Here is a 24,416-nt window from a genome sequence, read left to right on the forward strand (position 1 = left end):
AATGGTGCGTGCAGGGAGGTGAAAGAAAGAAGGAGAAACTCTTGTAATTTATTCAAACGCATTCGTGAGTTCTAAAGCGTAACAATGGGATGTGTAACATTCCACTTGGCTTTGAAGTTCCATGCTCCGAACCGCGCTTCCACTGCGGGACTTTTGGAAGCCAGGCACAAGTTTTACATTTATTACAAAATATTAATTTACCGGCAAAATTTCAGTGTAAATCAAAAATTTATATGGAAATTGTATTGGGAATAGTGCATCAAACAAATTTTCAAATTTAGTACTCCGTCCTTCCTATAATTTGTTTGCCAGAGTTGGTAAAAGAAAAATTACATCCTGACAAAAACTCAATATTTTAGGATAATGCGCTAATTTGTGCATGTTTTAATGTCCCGTTATTTAATCCATGATTTTCAATCTTCAATAACATTAAGTTTGGAAATGCGTGTTTTCTCGTGTTTTCTGTATTTTTGAAGTTAAAAAAAGATGAAATTACACAAGTTTGTGTTCGCTCGTTCTCCCCTTTACACATTCAACAATGGGTGAGAAATCATTGAAAAGGACAGCGAACAGTTGCTGTGATACTTTTTTCTGATGTAGGAATTCTAAATCCTGAAATTTCACGCGCTCGTTTATCTCACTACCTGGTCAACAGTTGCAGATTAGCGCATAACTTTTCGGCGGCGTGGAGCATGGGGTCAAAGGAGAGCGGCTTGATTCCAGTCCTTCTCTATCACGTCCCTGGTATGTCGTCCTTATAAGCAGGACCGTAGCCGAAGTTTGATTTTTTTTTTTTTTTTTTGGGGGGGGGGCACATACATGTAATTGATCGACGTCCTGGGGAGGGGTCCAAAAAAGTTCAACCGATCTTGGAGAGAAAAAAATTGGGGGGGGGGGGGCACTGTGAAGTCCTTTTAAGGCACTGCCAGTGCCTTTTAAGGACGTCACGCGTAGCAGTCCATAATGTCGTTGTGCAAATCTAAAAGTCCTTAATTTCGTGTGATCACCAACTGATAAATTCTACTGAAAATATTTTCTTTTCCATCCAGGGCATGGAATGTTGAATCCCCGTCATCCGGTCTTGCAATCTACTCGGCTGCTACGCAATTCTGCAAGCAGATAGCCATATTCGGATTCTACCCTTTCTCTCAAGATTGGAGAAACCGAACTCTACGGCATCACTACTACGAAGAGGGCACGATGAATTACACTTCGAATCAACACCACATGCCAAACGAATATCGAATCTTACTCGAGTTAAACCGAACCGGAGCAATTAATCTTGTCAACGAGTGTCGATGATTGCTAGGTTTTTATTTCTTTTTCAAATTTTACGAAATACATGATATATAATTTTAAAATCATTATTTCGGAAATATTCGATTTCATGATAACCAATTCTAACAGGTGCCCCTTTTCCTTTTATTTGTAATAAGTGGAAAATGTGGCAAAAGCATTTGAAAGCTTATAAAGTGTCTTTCGTCATCGCTCGCAACCTTTAAAATAAATCCAGCTGAAAACGCAGGCCCGGGTATGATAGATTTACATTTTAAAGTTCAATCCCTGTATTTGCCATAATTAACATGGCTTTTTGAAAATAGCCAGAATGCATCTCAGAAATACATTTCTAAATATTGGATTGAAAAATATGTCCGTTGTCTTTGATATCAAAAATAATTTGTTCTCGCAAAGATATGTTAATGTTGTGTTCAAAACAACAAATATCTATATATATAGAGGGCAATAAACTATGAATTAATTTGAAATTATACTGTTTGATATTATTGTCTCTTATCTTATTAAATTTGAAATGTAAATCCCCTCCTCCCCTAAGTATTCACCAAAAACGTAATTGAACGCAATTGCATGAATCGAGGGCACCGGTTTAACTCGAAAAATAATGATATTCTTTATTTACAAGGCACTTGAACCTGTGCCCTCAGCTTTCCAATACCAGAAGCAGTGGAAGAAAAAAAAAGACACCCGAAATTATCCGATCCATAACGTTTCTCATTAGTATAGTTAGCAATTTTTCGATCAGCGACAAACAGACCTTCTACGACGCGGGAGCACTCAGGTTTACGGCCGTCGCACACAGACAGACCGCCCTTGTTACAATTAGCGGTTTCGCTTTTCGGTGAACGCGTATGTGTAGTACGGAGGTATTGCATTGCAATGCCAATAGGCTATTTTCTTAATGTAACCAAATTTAATGAATACGTCTTTGTTTTACCTTCAAGTCTCCAGCAGTAAGAACAAGCACAATTTAAGACCAATCTGAGACGTGTTCATAGTGTATAATGCATTTCATACTAATTCTGTAATCACCTTACAATGGTACACACATTTAAAAATAGCCGAAATGGAAATAAATACAAAATACATTGCTTCTCTCCTCACAATTCATTAAAACGATTAAATGTACATATATTGTAGTTTATTCTAACTTATTATCATGTGAATAAACGTGATCCCCAAGCAAGCATTATCATGCATTACAATTTGCCGTGAAATGATGAAACTTGCCCATTGAAATTTGGATTTTAAAATTTCATAACCACCACCTGAAACTATTGAGGGCGGGTGTATATGGTTAGGTACACTTGAAGTCACTCAACACAAAATGCAAACATTTCTTGGGATAAAAGCCATACTGTTAATACAACTGGTTGGGCTATGCAATAATAGATCAATTTAACATTAACATATCAATTTAAAAGATGAATAGTCGTCATCAACACGCAGCAATCCATATTCTCGGGAATTAGACCGGCAAGAATGGAATCTAATGTATGGTCGCAATACATGAATAACTTGATAAAGGACGACGTTATGACTGACCTTCTCTGACAGTCGTCATCGCTCGCAACCTTTAAAATAAATCCAGCTGAAAACGCAGGCCCGGGTATGGTAGATTTACATTTTAAAGTTCAATCCCTGTATTTGCCATAATTAACATGGCTTTTTGAAAATAGCCAGAATGCATCTCAGAAATACATTTCTAAATATTAGATTGAAAAATATGTCCGTTGTCTTTGATATAAAAAATAATTTGTTCTCGCAAAGATATGTTAATGTTATGTTCAAAACAACAAATATCTATATATATAGAGGGCAATAAACTATGAATTAATTTGAAATTATACTGTTTGATATAATTGTCTCTTATCTTATTAAATTTGAAATGTAAATCCCCTCCTCCCCTACGTATTCACCAAAAACGTAATTGAACGCAATAGCATGAATCGAGGGCACCGGTTTAACTCGAAAAATAATGATATTCTTTATTTACAAGGCACTTGAACCTGTGCCCTCAGCTTTCCAATACCAGAAGCAATGGAAGAAAAAAAAAGACACCCGAAATTATCCGATCCATAACGTTTCTCATTAGTATAGTTAGCAATTTTTCGATCAGCGACAAACAGACCTTCTACGACGCGGGAGCACTCAGGTTTACGGCCGTCGCACACAGACAGACCGCCCTTGTTACAATTAGCGGTTTCGCTTTTCGGTGAACGCGTATGTGTAGTACGGAGGTATTGCATTGCAATGCCAATAGGCTATTTTCTTAATGTAACCAAATTTAATGAATACGTCTTTGTTTTACCTTCAAGTCTCCAGCAGTAAGAACAAGCACAATTTAAGACCAACCTAAGACGTGTTCATAGTGTATAATGCATTTCATACTAATTCTGTAATCACCTTACAATGGTACACACATTTGAAAACAGCCGAAATGGAAATAAATACAAAATACATTGCTTCTCTCCTCACAATTCATTAAAACGATTAAATGTACATATATTGTAGTTTATTCTAACTTATTATCATGTGAATAAATGTGATCCCCAAGCAAGCATTATCATGCATTACAATTTGCCGTGAAATGATGAAACTTGCCCATTGAAATTTGGATTTTAAAATTTCATAACCACCACCTGAAACTATTGAGGGCGGGTGTATATGGTTAGGTACACTTGAAGTCACTCAACACAAAATGCAAACATTTCTTGGGATAAAAGCCATACTGTTAATACAACTAGTAGGGCTATGCAATAATAGATCAATTTAACATTAACATATCAATTTAAAAGATGAATAGTCGTCATCAACACGCAGCAATCCATATTCTCGGGAATTAGACCGGCAAGAATGGAATCTAATGTATGGTCGCAATACATGAATAACTTGATATAGGACGAGGTTATGACTGACCTTCTCTGACAGTCGTCATCGCTCGCAACGTTTAAAATAAATCCAGCTGAAAACGCAGGCCCGGGTATGGTAGATTTACATTTTAAAGTTCAATCCCTGTATTTGCCATAATTAACATGGCTTTTTGAAAATAGCCAGAATGCATCTCAGAAATACATTTCTAAATATTAGATTGAAAAATATGTCCGTTGTCTTTGATATCAAAAATAATTTGTTCTCGCAAAGATATGTTAATGTTGTGTTCAAAACAACAAATATCTATATATATAGAGGGCAATAAACTATGAATTAATTTGAAATTATACTGTTTGATATTATTGTCTCTTATCTTATTAAATTTGAAATGTAAATCCCCTCCTCCCCTACGTATTCACCAAAAACGTAATGGAACGCAATTGCATGAATCGAGGGCACCGGTTTAACTCGAAAAATAATGATATTTTTTATTTACAAGGCACTTGAACCTGTGCCCTCAGCTTTCCAATACCAGAAGCAATGGAAGAAAAAAAAAGACACCCGAAATTATCCGATCCATAACGTTTCTCATTAGTATAGTTAGCAATTTTTCGCTCAGCGACAAACAGACCTTCTACGACGCGGGAGCACTCAGGTTTACGGCCGTCGCACACAGACAGACCGCCCTTGTTACAATTAGCGGTTTCGCTTTTCGGTGAACGCGTATGTGTAGTACGGAGGTATTGCATTGCAATGCCAATAGGCTATTTTCTTAATGTAACCAAATTTAATGAATACGTCTTTGTTTTACCTTCAAGTCTCCAGCAGTAAGAACAAGCACAATTTAAGACCAATCTAAGACGTGTTCATAGTGTATAATGCATTTCATACTAATTCTGTAATCACCTTACAATGGTACACACATTTAAAAATAGCCGAAATGGAAATAAATACAAAATACATTGCTTCTCTCCTCACAATTCATTAAAACGATTAAATGTACATATATTGTAGTTTATTATAACTTATTATCATGTGAATAAATGTGATCCCCAAGCAAGCATTATCATGCATTACAATTTGGCGTGAAATGATGAAACTTGCCCATTGAAATTTGGATTTTAAAATTTCATAACCACCACCTGAAACTATCGAGGGCGGGTGTATTTGGTTACAGGGGCGCAAATCCCGGGGGGATGGGGGGCTGCATCCCCCCTGGCTTGAAGTAGGGGGGATGGCCTGTACAAACATCCCCCCTGATATTACAAGAAAAAGAGAGAAAAAAAGGAAGAAGAAGAATAAGAAAAAAATGTGATTGTTTCAATTTCAGCATAATGCATGAGAAGTTAGTTATTTTTATGCCTCCGCCACCGAAGGTGGTGCCGGAGGCATCATGTTTTCGGGTTGTCCGTCCGTACGTCCGTACGTCCGTCCGTACGTCCGTACGTCCGTCCGTACGTCCGTCCGTCCGTACGTCCGTCCGTCCGTCCCGTTTGACCGTTATCACAATATCTCAAGAACCATTTAAGATTTAAACTTAAGACTCAGGAATAGTATTTATCACCATAGGAAGACGATCTGATTAGATTTTGGAGTACGTAGGTCAAAGGTCACAGGTCACAGAGGTCAACTTATGAAATTCCTTGTATTGAGTTTGTTAGCGCGATATCTCAAGAACCATTTGAGATTTAAACTTCAAACTTAAGGATAGTATGTATCACCATAGGAAGACGATCTGATTAGATTTTGGAGCACGTATGTCAAAGGTCAAGGGTCACAGAGGTCAACTTATGAAATTCCATACATTGAGATTGTTATCATGATATCTCAAGAACCACTGGAGATTTAAACTTCAAACTTAGTGATAGTGTGTATCACTATAGGAAAACAATCTGATTAGATTTTGGAGCACGTAGGTCAAAGGTCAAGGGTCACAGAGGTCAACTTATGAAATTCCATACATTGAGATTGTTATCATGATATCTCAAGAACCACTGGAGATTTAAACTTCAAACTTAGTGATAGTGTGTATCACTATAGGAAAACAATCTGATTAGATTTTGGAGCACGTAGGTCAAAGGTCAAGGGTCACAGAGGTCAACTTATGAAATTCCATACATTGAGATTGTTATCATAATATCTCAAGAACCACTAGAGATTTAAACTTCAAACTTAATGATAGTGTGTATCACCATAGGAAGACAATCTGATTAGATTTTGGAGCACGTAGGTCAAAGGTCAAGGGTCACAGAGGTCAACTTATGAAATTCCATACATTGAGATTGTTATCATGATATCTCAAGAACCACTGGAGATTTAAACTCCAAACTTGTTTAAATTGCTCTATTGCGGAGGCATCATTTTCGACTGCGCGCAGTCAAAATTCCATCTAGTTTTTTATGTATGTTTAACTGTATAGCCTACACTTTGCGACGTGCGCGAACAAGCACTTCATAAACTTCAGAATAATAAGAATCCCACTATATACACAAAATGCATTGGGCCGCGCCCCGGCCGGCCGGCCACGCAGTCTTCTGCATATTGCACCGCATGCATGCTCCGCTCTCTCGCGCTGGCAATGCAGAACAATTTTTCCCGCCCGCGCGATCTAGGGGAGGTGGGGGCCAATAGGTTACCGTGACGACTGCACTGATCTTGATTGCGCCGTGTGTGGTCGAACGGTCAGTATAAAGCGCCGTTGCAGGTAAGACCGTTTCAGGAACGGTTTTAAGTTCGCCTTCTCGTCTTCTTTCTATAATAATTAAATCAAACGTCTAAGCTTTTCGCGCTTCGCGCGGGAAGGGGAAACTGAATTCAGACGAAAATTAAGAGTCGAGAACAGTACACCCAATCGTCTGCATTTTTTTATAATTTAAGGAAACGTCAATGCTTCCGTGCTTCGTGCGAGAGGGGGAAACTGAATTCAGATAAATAGGGCTTATTAAGAGTCGAAAACGGTACAACGAATCGTCTGCTTTCTCTAATAATTTAATGAAACATCAAAACTTCCGTGCTTCGCGCGGGAAGGGGAAACTTAATTCAGACGAGAATTAACAGTCGAGAACAGTACACCCAATCGTCTGCTTTCTCTAATAATTCAATGAAACGTCAAAACTTCCGGGCTTTGCGCGGGAGGGGTAAACCGAATTCAGACAAAGATTAAGAGTCGAGCACAGTTTAACAAATCGTATACTTTCTCTAATAATTAAATGAAATGTCAAAGCTTCCGCGCTTCGCACGGGAGAGAGAGGGAGAAACTGAATTCATACAAGGATTAAGAGTCGAGCACGGTTCAACGAATTATCTACTTTCTCTAATAATTTAATGAAACGCCAAAACTTCCGCGCGGGAGGGGGGGGGTCGGGGGGGGGGGAACTGAATTCAGACAACGATTTACAGTCGAGAACGGTACAGCAAATCGTCTTCTTTTTATAATAATTTAATGAAACACTAAAGCTTTCGCGCTTTGGGCGGGAGGGGCGGGGGACAATTCATACAGACAAGGGTTAACAGTCGAGAACGGTACAATAAATAGTCTTCTTTTCCTAATAATTTAAGGAAACGTCTAAGCTTCCGCGCTTCGCGCGGTAGGCCTATCACCCACACCCCCTAATGAGCGCGCTTCGCGCACTCTTTGAGTGATTCGCCTGCTCACTACACAGCCTCTCCCTAAAATGAGATCCTAGCTCCGCGCCTGCATTAAAATATATAGCTATGATGCTGACTAAGTTGACGAAATAATTCGTATATTTATGTCGTCGATGAAAATGACCATTTGCGCATACGCAAGTACTATAGATAGTCCGTAGGAAAAACAATTAGCCTTCGGCCCCGGGTATATAGGATTAAATTTGTAAATATTGGGACATTTAATTTTGTCGGTAATTGGGGGCTAGTTTTGTCGGTAATCGTTGGCCTCTACACCCCCCCCCCCCCTCTAAAAAAAAGGTCTAGCGACGCCCTTTACCATTATACATCATTTTCTAAGTGATGGGACTCAAAATAAAGAGTTCACATCTTCCTGACGAAATACTCAATCTTTATGTTACTACTTGAAAGTGTGTCGTCTTATTTCGGAGTTCATTATAATAAAACACTATACAGTTTGCAGCTGTCAGTATTTCGAAATATATGTCCAATTCTTTTACTTTAAGGTTGTCAAATTTGGCATGTGCGTGCATGTATGTATGCATGTATACATTTATGTACATGTGTTTGGGTATGTGTGTGTTTGTGCGTGCGCGATCGCGCGCGCTTGCGTAAACTAGTGTGGGCGTGTGCTCGTGCTAGTATGTGATGGCTATCACCGATCATCCCCCCACTCCTCGGTACGGATTTACGCCCCTGTATGGTTAGGTACACTTGAAGTCACTCAACACAAAATGCAAACATTTCTTGGGATAAAAGCCATACTGTTAATACAACTAGTTGGGCTATGCAATAATAGATCATTTTAACATTAACATATCAATTTAAAAGACGAATAGTCGTCATCAACACGCAGCAATCCATATTCTCGGGAATTAGACCGGCAAGAATGGAATCTAATGTATGGTCGCAATACATGAATAACTTAATATAGGACGAGGTTATGACTGATCTTCTCTGACAGGTGGGCGGCGAACGCGAAGAGCAGAAGCTTTGACATTCTGTTCTAATTTCGCGGGAATAGACCATTTTCGTAATGAAACCAAATTAACACGTAAGTGCCTTTACACGAATTAGTTCAAGATTCAAGATAATTTATTGTCTGATTTAAAAAAAAAATACAGAAATTTGTCCTCCACTGGCGAGTGACGTACATATACGGGCATGGTGGCTCAGTGGTTAGAGCGCCCGCCTCATGAACGGGAGGTTGTGGGTTCGAACCCCGGCCGAGTCATACCAAAGACTTATAACAATGGGACCTTCTGCCTTCTAGCTAGGCGCTCAGCATATTAGATTGGAGAAGGGTAGTAATAACATATTATGTTATGCAGGGCCCACTGGAAGAGCAGTTTCATAACTGAAGTGGCTACCCTGGGTAAATAAAACATTATTTTTATTATTATTATACAAACAACATAAACAATATATAAATGCATTCAAGGGATACAAAGAAAATACAACAATACAATAATAATAATAATAATAATAATAATAGCATTAACAAAACTGACATGTAAACTTGAAAACTGGCATTTAAAAATGAATCTCGATAATGCACAGAATGCATTGAATAAATGAATTTAATAAATGCTCTGAAACATTCACCCCTCCTCTCCCAGAAAAAGGGTATGAGGAAAGAACAGAGAAAAGAACAAATGAGAGAGATAGAGAGAGAGAGAGAGAGAGAGAGAGAGAGAGAGAGGGCGGAGTCCAACAGAAAGGAAATGTGAGGGAGAAAGAGAAGGAGGGAGAAAAGAAAAGGTGACAGAAAACGAGGAGCTCTGGGAGGGAAGAGATGGGGTAGAGGTAGAGTACAGGATATCAAGAACAGTGACTGCCCGTGGTAAAAAAAGACACATGAGTCGTCAACATTCGAAATTCGAAATTCAGAGCTGCAAGCTAGAGATAGACCCTGTGCAGTAGAAAGTTAGAATAACAAAAAAGGGGCCAGTAAGGAACTAAGCCTTAGCCATTTCACATTTACATATACATATACATATACATGTGTCATGGGACAGCGGCCATAACATACTAAAACGTGTAAGAGGGCGTGCATGAAGTCTGGTACATGTATACAAAGAGATACAGTGTAGAAGAGAGGCAAGAAATAAGAAAAAGGGGTAGAAAAGGGAGAGATGCACACTTTAAACAAAGCTTAAAATGAAAGGAGGGAAGAGGGAGGGAGAAATAACATAGCAGTTGACATTCATGCACGCACTCAAGATACGTTGTTAAAATTAAAAGATTAAAAGATTACTGTTTCGCATCATTATGGTCAGAGTGAAAGGCATTTAAACACTTTCATGAAAGACAGTTCTTCTCAAATATACAGATTTGTTGAGTTGAAAGACATTTACTGTTATAGGTTACATTATTGCACTTAATATTAACATTTGAAATATTGACATTGATTAAAAAATTGATTAAAATAGCATGGCAAAAGACATAAACTGTTCGAAAAATAGCTCATTCACCTGTTACGAAAACTTATATTTCAATAGTCATAGCCGCCGGTAACGGGGGGGGGGGGGGGGACAGGGGTGCGGTCGCCCCCCCCCCCCATCAAAAAAGGGGGGAACGCATTTTCACTCCCCCCCCACCCCACCCCCCAAAAAAAAAAAAATATATATATATATATATATATATATTTTTATAATTTTGTATATATATATATATATATATATATATATATATATATATATATTTTTTTATAATTTGTGTATATATATATATATATATATATATATATACAAAATTAAAAAAAAAAAAAAAAAACGGCCCCCCCCCCTCCCGAAAAAAGCAGCAGTAAGGCAGTAAAAATGGTTTGTATTTTTAAACAAGGAAACAAAGAATAATAAAACCTGAATTTAATCACATACAAATTATATTCCACTCAAAGGAAGGAGAGTAAACAAGAATTAAATTTCCTAAATATTCCACATCCCCTAATTTTATCAATGGAGGAACATATAATAGCGATACGCGCATATCGTGGAAATGATATGAGAGGAGGGGAAAGCGTGTGTTTTTTTTATTAAAAGGGTGAGAAGACATGAACCACTGAATACTGGCGTACCGATTAGGGGCAGATAAAATTCAAATGTGGTTTATTTCAAATTCTTTACCAGTGAGTTGCAAATGTTGCTGAAATGTCATTAAATTTTGCGGAATTTTATTTCTCAATTTCTTTTGTAAAATATTCTTTTTTAAGCGTTTGTTGGGAAATTACAAAATTAAAAAAATTACAGTCAGGCAAGAAATATGCTTTTTTTAAAGCCTTCATGTCAAGGCCTGCAGGACGGTGGGGCTCGGGGGTTCGAGCCCCTCACTTTTTTGATAAGGTAGGTCAAAGAAAAAAGAAAGAAAGAGAGAAAGAAATGGGGTATCAAAATATGCTCATCTGACCTTAATTAGATACCAAAACCCCTGAGCTTCTTTGGGCTCAGCCCCCTCGACCCCCCGCCAATCAGTGACCTGCCAGTGTCACAAATCAAGGAATCAAAATATGCTCATCTGACCGTAATTAAATGCCTAAAACCTCTGAGCTTCCAGAGGGCGGAAGACGTGCCCCTGAATGCTCATCTGACCATAATTAAATGCCTAAAACTTGAGCTTCATGAGGCCCAGCTCTCTGTACCCCCACGTCGATGATTGCCATGTCAGTGTCACAGAAAGGGTATCTGAATATGCTTATCTGACCGTTATTTAATGCCTAAAACCCCTGAGCTTCCGGGGGCCCCGCTCCTGGACCCCACGCCAATTTATGTTCCACTCGCTTCGCTCGCTACACTCTAATAATATTCGTTAATACTCCACTTTGAAAAACGTTCCGCGGGGCCTGCATGATATGTAACATGTAAGATTGGTGGTGATGCAGATTTTTCTTCTGCCCCAAACCTTTTTTGCTCGTTACGCCACTGCCCCTGAAGGGCGAGCCCCTTGAATGTTTGCCCCCCCCATCCCAAACTGCTTCTGGCGCGCCTGTCAATAGTCATTGTATATATAACGTGTTGTTCGGTAGGACAAGCTGTTTGTCATTTACCTAGCAACAACTACTATATGTAATTTGATTTCGACTATTGAGATACATCGCTTGTTGCTGTATAATTCCGTTTAATGTACCGCATGTGAAGAAAATTATTATGCGGCACTAGTTTAAACCGTGCAGGTTGATTTGGTATACCGCAATGGTTTTAACCGTGCCTCTCAAAGCAGTCAATATTTGTATATTATTCATCTTGTAATGGGAATTTTATTATAACATAGAGATCAGAGACCGAGTCGACTGTAAAAAGAGCATCTAGCCCGAGCTAGCAGATGAATTACACGAGAAGCATGATGTAAGCAAAATGTCCAACCATTTTTAAATTTTCCCAACCGTTTTTCCATGAAAAAAAAGACTTAATACATGCAGGCTTTTAAAAATCTTTCAACTCTTTAATGTCTGGATTGGTTTATAGAGCCAATTCATTGCTTTGTGACGATTTACATTCACCTAAAACATAATTAAATTGTAATAATAAAGTTGGGAAGATTAAGGATTTGATCAGATCAGTTTCTCCCAATTCAATCATTAATAATGGTCTGTTTTCACTCGAACTGTCATATTATCTTCAATTGTACTTCTAACATTGAATTCACTACCTTTGTACTATTTTCTTTCATCTGAACAATTTTACCGAGTCCCTTTAAAGGTATCGACCAGTTTTGGAAACGCCCCCCTCTCAAAAAAATGAAATGGAATCTCTTATTACCAATCATGTGAAAGAATATGTTTTGACTAATACGTGATGATAAAAATGTTGCCGGGAAACGGCCTAGTAATTGATATATTTGGTAAATTACACTCTTAATTTCAGGGAGTAAATTGTGCCGAGTAAAACAAGCTGAGTAACAAAATGAGCAATCAGTACATAAGCTGGAGTAAGAAATCAATTTAAGTGGTACTCGTCATCCGAGTAATTTGTTACCTGCGATAAAGATTAAATTAATGACTCAACATTGAGTAAGAACTTCGTTGTGTCAATTTTGAGTAAACTACGGTTGGGTATAACGCGGCGGCAGATGATAAATAGCTCAACATTGATCCAGTGGCGGAGCCAGGGGGGGCCGGGCCACCCCCCCCCCCCCCCTTGAGACAAAATTGATGTAAAAACACGTGATTTTTACCTTTTTTGAGGGTGCAATTTTTTTTTCGAGGACCAAAAAAAAAATGTGCTCACAACCCCCCCCCCCCCCCCCCCCCCCCCCCCCCCCGCTTATTCAGCGGCTGGCTGAGTCGTTGCAAAATTGTTGCAGCGCCATCTGTTGGAGCCTTCCGTAGTCAATTGCAGACGGTTGGTGACAGTGGCTAGTCTTCCTCCATCCTATACATGAGCTTGTAAATATTTGTAAATAAACTTTATTATAATGTAAATAGCACTCGAATGGACGTAAATTGCGGTTCACACATAAACGCACATAGTTTGCAAGAATCTTCAGTCAATTGAAGGAGTCAGACTTAATCAGAAGAAGAAGAAGAAGAAGAAGAAGAATCGAATTCCGTGGTAGGATTGCAAGGTTAGGTTAAAAAGAAGAAGCATCCCGGTGTAGTGGCTAAATGTTCCCCTAGGCTGGTGCTGCCCTCTATGTCCAAATACCGGACGTAACAAGAATTAATCCAGTATCTCATGCACTGCGCGTGCTCTCATTCGCTAATTTGTATATTATGACCTTTTACTGACAGTACAATTTCCTCGCACAATAGTATCTACATTAACAATTTCTACCTGTATATAAATGTTGTGAGCACACCATGTCACAAACCATCATAAAAGAGGGAGGGGCTTTATTGGCTGCCATGTTGAGATATGATACACTGCATACTAACAGGCGGTAAAGAGCGAAGTGACAAATGCCCAATTGGAATAGTTTTGCATCATATTAGGAATTGTTTGAAAATGGACGACGGATTTAACATGAAAATGAAATAACCATGGCGTTTGGAAAAATGATTCAACCGCCTGCAAACGCGAGGAGACTTCAAATTTTCACCGCGTATCTCATGCTAATTATTTTTACACTTTTCTTTATGACGGCGGTTAACATTTACGGAGTACAGGATAAATTCGCTGTTTACAAAAAGGGTTAGTATATATATTCAAGTCCAAGTTCATTCTTTATTCGTTTTTTCAGTTTAAAAACATACAAAGATGTTTAAACAGCATTTCGAGGTTAAATACAAGGTACATAAATGAATTCATAAATAATCCGAAGAATAAAAGGGCCTTCATTAAAAGCCTATTGAGGTTTGACAGGTTGAGGATCCCGAGGTATAAGATTAATATTTCGGCGGTGAAACAAACGTTTCGGGGTATTAAATTAGAAAATTCGATTAAAAACCAGTGGAGAAATTGATAAACTATTGAAGAGAAGATAACAGGTATACTAAAGCTTTTTCTTGACGAGGTGGGCAAGAAAGTCCATACAACGCTTTCAAAATTGAGAATTTATTAGTTTACATGTATTGTATTGTATTGTGTTTATTAAACTTCACTGATGAACATCAATAATATGTTTATAAAACATATAAATCAATTTACAATCAATGTAACAAAACAGAAGGAAGGAAAATTATATACGCAGAAAAAAACTTTTATTTTTCTTCTTGTAATAACATGACACATAATGCATAAAGTAAATATATAATGTACCATAATGCATCTGAAGATTTAGATATATAAAACCTGTTATAGCTATTTTCTAAATAAATTCTACATAGTAAGCAAATGGGGTACAAGGAATGCAATAGATAATCGTTTCGCCTAAAGTAAGTGACATTATAGTACCTATACATATTTATATGTAACCTACTGTAACATTTAATTAAAATAAACCCAAAACATAAAATTATAAATGTTTTGCCTTGTCTATGAAGGCGGGGTAATTGTTGTTTAATACATTAAGTTGAATACATAAAAGAAATACAGAGAAAATGATAGGGTTGTATACTTATCTTTTAGACCTGTATGTTAATTTCCATTCGTACAATTTCATTATGCTACGAGTATTATCATGATTATGAATCTCATGAGTAGTACTAGAAGTCTGATTGGGGATAACGTGTTAAAGTCTATGGGGGAAAATTACAGGGTCAATGAGAACGAATGTTCAGAAAACACACCGTGAAAAGGTTGGGCAATATTTTCCAACATTTTGCCCAACGTTGTGCCAATAGTCAACCCAACCATCTATTGGGCAATAGTTTGCCCAGTGGTATTGGTAAACGTAAGTGCGTGCATAATTGCTTCGTATTTTGCCCAACAGCAGGTCAAGATTTTCCCAACAAGTGGGCTACTGAAGTCGGGCAGTTGGGTCATATATCTTTGCCCACATTTTGGACAAAATACGAAACAATTATGCACGTGTGAAGTATGGTGCTTACGTATACCAATACCACTGCGCAAAAATATTGTCCAATAGATAGTTGGGTTGATTGGCACAACGTTGGGCAAAGTGTTGGAAAAATATTGCCCAACCTTTTCACAGTGGAGGTTTTTTGTTTGATTGTGTAAAAAGTGGAAAATGTGAGAACAAAGTGAATGCAAGTTTATTATGGAGAACGAATGACTTATAATGGTTTAGAAGTAATAAACTGTTCCTTAATTTAAAGAAAAAAAACTATTTTTACTTTCAGAACGGGAAAAATAACGATATTCCAGACATTGAAATTACTTTGGATGGTGAATTATTGGAAAAAAGGGATAGCACAAAATTCTTTGGTGTTTTGATTAATGAAAATCTGAGGTGGAATAATCATGTGCAATATATTTCTAATACTATTTCATGTAATATTGGTATTCTCTGTAAATTGAAATATTATGTCCCTTCAAATATCTTGTTTATGTTATACAATTCATAAATACTGCTTCATATTGTAACATTATATTGGCAAATTAAAAAAGCAACGTTGACGCCATTTTACTGTTACAAAAGAAAGCTATGCGTATATATACTAATTCTTCCTATCGCGACCACACCAATCCCTTCTTTTCAAATCTAAAAACTCTAAAAGCTGATGATATACATTCATGTTTCGCTTACAAAATGGTCTCCTACCTTCATACTTCCCTCACTGTTTAATTTGAATAAAACCATCCACTCTTATCCTACAAGGCAAACTGGAAAATTCCATTTAAGAAATCCAAAAACCGCATTGGCTCTCAAATTCATTAGACACACCGCCCCAGACATCTGGAACTCTCTGTCCATTGTAATAAGAAACCTTTAGGACATTGTATTCTTTTATAAAGGTAGTTCAAACTGTGTATAAATGCGCCCAAGTATTGATCCTGCCGTGTGTAAAGCAGGGCTCCCACTTAGCCGAGTTGGAGGTTCCATGACACATGCTCCGCCGACGATTGCTCCGCCGACATTTACTCCGCAAAACGCGACAATTGCTCCGCGACAGTTGCTCCGCCGACAGTTGCTCCGCCGACATTTGCTCCGCCGACAATTGCTCCGCCGACATTTGCTCCGCCGACAATTGCTCCGCCGACATTTGCTCCGCCGACAATTGCTCCGCCGACAATTGCTCCGCAAAACGCGACAATTGCTCCGGTGACAAATGCTCCTCGAACGACAGTTCCTCCCCCGACAATTGCTCCGCCGACAATTGCTCCGCAAAACGCGACAATTGCTCCGGTGACATTTGCTCTGCCGACATTTGCTCTGCCGACAATTGCTCCGCTGACATTTGTTCCGCCTGAAGCGACACTTGCTCCGGTGACACCGACAATTGCTCCGCCGACATTTGCTCCGCTAAAAAAGTGCCCCGTAAAATACAAAGGCTACTACGACAATAATTGTTGCTCCTCCCCAAAAGTATCCCGCAAAAGACAATGCTTCACCGACAATTAAATTGCTCTCTGATCCAAAAGTGCGGCCTCGTAGAAGACATGAATGCTCCTCTGGCACTTAGTGCAATAAATGCTCAGCCGTTTTTTTGCTATTCCCCATAATGTTTGATTTAAAAAACATCAAGTTTTAGCTCCTTATGCAAGTTCTCCGGCGAAAGATAATTACTCCGCTCAAAATCTGTTTCATTTATTACTCATTAGCCGATCAAAAGCTCAAGGCTATCTCTCTCTCTCTCTCTCTTCCTTTTCCTTTTTACACCCTTTTCTTGTCTTCTTAGCTCTTTTCTTTCCTCTCATGCTATTAGTCTTCTTTCATTTTCATCACTTCTTCTTTTCTTCCCCTCTCGAGTTCTATTTCTCTCGTGAAGTAGTACATTCTTGATTAGAGTAGTATTTTCAATAATATCCAGTCCGTTTTCTATAGGTTTCTTTCCTTCAGTTAAGTGTATGTAGCTTTACTATATATATATATATATTAGTGTGTAAAATCTTTTGAGCTAGTGCTATTCGGTGTGGCGTACACATGGCAATCACATGGTAGATAAAATTATGATCATCAGTACTGGGTCAAATAAATTAAAGAGAACTGAATTTGAACCCGGGCCATAGGCTACCCCCTCTCGTTCTCTCTCCCTCTCTCTCTCCCTCTACGTCGCCTTACTTTTCCCTCTCTTACCTCCCTGTGCATTTGTATGCCTCGATAATACAAAAAATAAACAATAAGATTCTTCTTCTTCCCCTCCTTCTTCCTAGTACATGTGGTAGGAGTAGTACTAGAAGCAGTATCACAATAATAATGACAACAATGATTATTATGGTTGGTGGTGTTACTAATGTTATTTTTGTAATTATTATGTTTGTTATTGTGATTATTATCCTGATCATGATTATTATCGTTAAGATAAGTTATTATTGTAATTATTATAATCAATATTATTGTTATCATTACGATGAATATGAACATGATGATTTTGATGACGATTAGTATAAGTATATAGTATTATTATAATTGTTATCATATCATTATTATCATCTGTATTATCAGCATAATCTACAATGGCAGTAGTACATGTAGAATTAGGCCTTTTAGTAGAGGTATCATTCTGATCATTATTATTCTGATTATTTTTTGCAATACGTCTAGACGATAAACTCATGACAATTGACAATTGTCATGAATCATTGTCTTTAAGTTTACCATTAAATGCATCTGGTTCGAATTTTGCTCAGGTATTTGGTACTGGATGATTTAAATGGTAGAAATTCACTTGTGTCCTATTCATTATAGTCTTATTCATTTGCATTGTGTTTTATTCATTCAAGTTCTAATGTTTCGGACTTTTTTCAAGACAATATCTTTTGTGTCGATCATAGTTCTATGTAGCTTGATATCTCACGGTAATTTTGAGAGAAAAGCAATGCAAGCAATGATTTCTGAATTGTAGCGACTATCGCGTTCGCCTTTGCTGTTCTTCAATAATATTTGACAAGCAGTATTAATTAATTTTTCAAGGACTCATGATAAATTCAGTTGATAACAGTTGATTTCCCTCGGTTGATTCTTTTGTTCGGATTATTTTGCGGGGAAAATAGAAGTGAATGTATTATTATTATTATTATTTGTTCATCGTCTCTACGATATGCTCTTTGAATCAAAAACAGCTTTTAGTGTTAGGCTTCCTGAAAGAAATTTCAATTGTTGTTAAGAAATTTTTGGTTACACTCTGTAGATTATGATGATGTGTTTGATCTTTTTTTCAATACAAGATCAAACACATGATGAAAATCTTTCTGGCTGCATGCCAATGCCAACTGGGTCAAATAAATTAAAGAGAACTGAATTTGAACCCGGGCCATAGGCTATCCCCTCTCGTTCTCTCTCCCTCTCTCTCCCTGACCGTCGCTTTACTTTTCCCTCTTTTACCTCCCTGTGCATTTGTATGTCTCGATAATACAGAAAATAAACAATAAGATTCTTCCTCTTCCCCTCCTTCTTCGTAGTACATGTAGTAGGAGTAGTATTAGAAGCAGTATCACAATAATAATGACAACAATGATTATTATGGTTGGTGGTGTTACTAATGTTATTTTTGTAACTATCAGGTGGGCTGTATATCGTACAGACCCCCTTATAATTTCGTTAGAATTGCCTTTGTTTATTTATTTATTTACTATCAGGTGGGCTGTATATCGTACAGACTGCTTGCCATAAGATCGCGCCAGCTCGCCACAACTCGAGGCTCCAACTCGGCTAAGTGGGAGCCCTGCTTAATTCTACTGTATTCATGTTCGTGTGTACAGTGACTGTACACTCAACCAATGATGTGTAATCGTCCATGACCTAGCATCGTTTATCCATCCATGAATGAACCTGCATTCAATCAGCAGATGAATTAGATTATTTTATTGTATATAACAGAAAGCCAACGCTCCTTCTCTTCCCTTTCCTTTTCTTCTCTGCAAGTCACTCTTTTGCTTTGTTATTTTTATTTATATCGTTGTATCTAAGTTGAGGGCTGCGGGCGCGTCAAGCTACTTTGCTTATTTTGTAGCTCTCCTGCATCTAATGTATGTTAATTATACATTCAATATATTTGTTTAATTTCGTATATTATCTGTATAAAATTATGTACAATTGAAATATTGTATCAAACCATATTATGTTCATGAAAAAAAGAAAAGAAAAAAGATGCAGAAACACATAAATCAAATCAAATCAAATAAAATAACACGTGTGTCTACGGGATTTTCACATTTTTAATTTACATACAGATTTTTTCATTATCCTCTGAACTTTTTAGAGCAAAAAAAGTGACTTCTAACACTTGCGTCTATGAGAATTTGACCTTTTAAAAATTATCTTAGAAATTTTTCATTATCTTACGTACTTAGTTTATTTTCTCGAGCAATTAGTGAGAATACACAATTTTTTGTTGATTGTGTAAAAAGTGATTTTTTTTTTTATAGTACAAAGTGAATGAATGTTTATTATGGAGAACGACTGACTTATAACACGTGTGTCTATGGGATTTTTGACTTCTCATGTTAGGTGTCTCTGACTTTGACGATTCATCCTCTCCTTCACTTTCTGAATCACTTGTTTCAACATCATCGCTTGATTCTACAACTCTTTGCTTTTTAGAGGGTGGTTCGGAGAAATCATCTTGACTAGCTTCTTCACCAGTGTTGGAATCTTCAGTCTCGTATACATGCTCTTTCATATCAGGATGTACATTTGTTTTTGCCTCTTCCCCCCCCCCCCCCTCCCTCCCCCTCACTCCGTGAACGGAGGGATACCATGCGTGTTACCGAAATGTCCGGTAAAGGGGTACTTTTCACGCACCAAAGTCCGGCTCGTACATACACAAAAAAGACTTTACACACCGGACTTGGGGTGTTTTCAAAAGGAGGGAACATACATATGCATACCCTAAATCTGAGTGGAGGGGCCGGGGCCTCTTCATTTTGAACTTACGACTATAGGTCCTATCACATAGTGTACAAGCGTAGGGATTGGACATATCGAAAGTATTAGTGTTGACTCGATGATGTTTAACCCGAAATTGATACAAAGGATATTGAATTATACAGTGCGTCCCAGAAAAAACGAAACCGAGAATTATCGATGTTTTATCATAACTTAGTCACATTTATAATTAATAAATGACACATATTTGGAAAGCTTAGATCCTCTTCTTTCATTTGATGCAACTCATATAATGCATATTTCCCGCATGAGTTATTTAAATGAATTTGAAGAGAGGAAACCAAAAAGTAATTTGGCGGACGGTATCTGAATTTCAAAGGAAAAATCACATTTCTAGAAATTTGAGTTTCTGTCCTTTGAGACCTCAGTCACGAAAAATGAGCAAGGAATAACAAAGTTCTGTATGTTTAAAGTAGTGCTTGCATTTCCATAATTTTATCAAACGAATTCGTTTTCACTGGCTGCCTGCCGTAGCAAAAAACAGAATTGTCAAAAGACTTAACTCCGTTTCGTTGACAATCAGCCATGCATGAAGTTTTTCGTCTACGGCCGATTGTCAACGAAACGGAGTTAAAGGAAACCTTAACCCAAAGAATACGTGTAGGTATTCTGAGAATGAGATGTATTCCTGCCCAATATTCCTTACAAAAATGTACAAGATATATATAAATGTAGATATTCCTGGCATGACGTGATGCCTTTCAGCATTATTTTATAAATACTACACTATAGCAGATGATGTTTGAAGGTTTGCATGGTGGTATGAACAATCGCGGAAGAGGTTTACGGTACACCATGTGTAAAGTCCTAGAAGGACTAAGGAAAGTAGATAGAAAATAGAAGTGAGGTGGAAAGGCGAGAAAGTGGAGGTTGGAAGGAAGAGTATCTTTCGGAAGTGAGTATAGTCCTGAAAAGGACTGTAAACCAGAAAGTTGTAGGTAGGATGAGAGGTTTGAGTAGAAGACTGGATTGAGTTGGAGAGTTGAGTAGGCGAGTAGAGTTGCAGAGCAGGAGCAGGAGAGTAGACTCGACGTTTCGGACAGGTTGACTGTCCGTCTCCAACTCAATCCAGTCTTCTACTCAAACCTCTCATCCTACCTACAACTTTCTGGTTTACAGTCCTTTTCAGGACTATACTCACTTCCGAAAGATACTCTTCCTTCCAACCTCCACTTTCTCGCCTTTCCATCTCACTTCTGTTTTCTATCTACTTTCCTTAGTCCTTCTAGGACATTACACATGGTGTACCGTAAACCTCTTCCACGATTACACTATAGCAGTTGACAAATCTATTTCAATTATGAGAAACCTTCACCGTGCCCAGAAGAGTACTAATTTATGTATGCAATTAGCGTTCTGGCAATTATAGTACAAAGGATAATAGCAGGTGAAGGAAATGCATCATCACCACACACGTCTGGAAAAGAAGCATCAAACATTTGAATACATTTACTTGATAAACGACTTCGCATATAGTACGTCACAGTATCAGGAAAATGGCGATGCCCATGTCGTGCTGAAAAACTGTGCTTTATTTTTTCTTTATACCTCTCTCATACACTTTGGTGGGGAATCTTGTAGATTTATGAGCAATTATATAATAAATCTCTCAGAATAAGTAAAGTTATTACTTGGGGTTCGGTTTCCTTTAAGTCTTTTCTTAATTCCGTGTGTTGCTGAGGCAGGCAGCCAGTGAAAATGAATTTGTTTGATAAAATTATGGACATGCAAACACTACTTTAAACATACAGAACTTTGTTATTCCTAGCTCATTTTTCGTGATTGAGGTGTCATATGAAAGGGCAGAAACTTAACTTTCTGGAAAAGTGATTTTCGTTTTAAAATTCAGATACCGTCCGCCAAATGACTTTTTGGTTTCCTCTCTTTAAATTCATCTTAATCACTCATGCGTAAAATATGCATTATATGGGTTACATCAGATGAAAGAGGAGGATCTCAGCTTTCCGAATATGTGTCATTTATCAATTATAATTGTGATTAAGTTATGATCAAACGTCGATAATTCTCGGTTCCGTTTTTTTCTAGGACGCACTGTATAATTACAAAGATTCAATTTCCTTTATATCAATTTTTTGTATTGTATTTATTTTCCAATCATATTAAAAAGACAAATAACATATGACATAAAACGAAATGAAACATAACAGAATTAAAAAAAAAAAAATTACATGTGTATATAGATTGCTTAAAAATGATTGGCTGGATTGCCCGTTCAGTGTCATAAAAATATATGACACTGTTCTTCCTGGGGGTCCAGGTACAATTAAAAGAAACATTACGTAAATAGAAATTTTAAAAATAATGCACAAGCTGCTGAGTATAACACTTGCATGTCCTCTTTCGTGTTAACCAATGAAACAAAACAATTAAAAGCAAGAAAAGGCTATACATTTACAATTGCTGAGATTTGCGGATAATTAACCCGCTATGCGCGAATCAGTAAGAGGAACGACTGCAAGAAAGAGAGATAGAGAGAGAGAGAGAGAGAGAGAGAGAAAGGGAGAAAGAGAAATGGAGAAGAACTCTCTTGCAAAGCGTGTGGAAGGCACATGTAACGCCTGGCGCGTCCGGGGAAAGAAATCAAAGCAATTGTATAGGTGAATGAACAAGTACAAAATATGCTACCTTATTCACGGATCCCGGACGCGCCCAGCATAACACCATGTAATTCCAAACCCCACGCGAGAGACCCGCCCACTGTGTTGTCTAATTCTCTATCCGACAATCGATCCTCAACTATAAACGTCAATAAACGATTTTCCCTATGAGGCCAAAATGTATACACACGCCATCATCAAACGCTAATTAAAAATGCCATACGCACACCTGACAACAAACTATCGCACCCCAATAGAAGGTACGCAGTGCTTGTTGCCAGCCGGGACAAGTTAAAAAGCTTATCCCAGCTAGCAACGCGGTAACCCGACACATGCTCCGCCGACGATTGCTCCGCCGACATTTACTCCGCAAAACGCGACAATTGCTCCGCGACATTTGCTCCGCGACATTTGCTCCGACGTCAAATGCTCCGCCGACAGGTGCTCCGCCGACAGTTGCTCCGCCGACAGTTGCTCCGCCGACAATTGCTCCGCCGACAGATGCTCCGCCGACAATGGCTCCGCCGACAATTGCTCCGCCGTCAATTGCTCCGCAAAACGCGACAATTGCTCCGCCGACATTTGCTCCGCCGACATTTGCTCCGCCTGAAGCGACACTTGCTCCGCCGACATTTGCTCCGACGACATTTGCTCCGCCCAAAAAGTGTCCCATAAACTACAAATGCTACTAGTACTACGACAAATGCTTCGCCGACAATATTTTCTTTACACCTATTTTTTTCGTTTCTTTTTTTCTTCTTCATTTTCTGAATGCATTTCTTGAAATAATGTAGATGAAATGAAATGAATGAATGTTGATGAAGTGGGAGGAAAAAGGAGTTACTTAAAAGTCATTTCGAATATACTGAAATAATTTTCCATCTATACGTCCCATATAATGTATACTAAACACTCATTGCATGTCGTGGGAAGTTTTTTTTAAAAAAGTAGAGCAGCAAGCCACATTCCCCAATACGCGCATACCTCCTAGTTAATTTCAAGTAGCTCATCAATATGTAATACCTGAAATTACCTCGATCAATGCATCTTACTAGGTAAAGCATTATACAATGTAATAGGTCATCATGGAAGTTTAGAAAATAAGTAAGGGGGATTTACCAAGTGTTGATCTTTTTAAGAGTTTTATAAAGAAACAAAAAGATATTGAATATTTCTCAGCGAAAAAAAGGAACAAGCTTGTTTCGCATTTTAAGAAATGGCGATTTGACTTATGATACTCATGTTGATTTAACTTTTATTCCTGTGCCCCCTCACTCCCCTTTATGCACTGGAGTTCAAACTATGATTTATATGTGTACAGTGTATTTTTTTTTACTATAATGTTTTTTTTTTATAACTTTCTTGTCCTTTCATTTTTGTTAGTTGTTCTTATACATATTGGTTTTTTTGTTTGTCTAATTATTACCAATGACTTGTAAATATGTAATTTTTATATGATTGAAAATTTAATAAACACACAAATATAAAAAAAAAGTTTAGAAAATAAGGGCACTTATATACGTAAGGAAGAGAACCCATTCAGACGGGAAAATGAGATGGCAGCCTTTCTGCTTATTCACATTTATACAAATCATT

Source organism: Strongylocentrotus purpuratus, unplaced genomic scaffold (assembly GCF_000002235.5).
Source record: "Strongylocentrotus purpuratus isolate Spur 01 unplaced genomic scaffold, Spur_5.0 spur5_scaffold_7, whole genome shotgun sequence".
In the NCBI taxonomy this organism is placed as follows: Eukaryota; Metazoa; Echinodermata; class Echinoidea; order Camarodonta; family Strongylocentrotidae; genus Strongylocentrotus; species Strongylocentrotus purpuratus.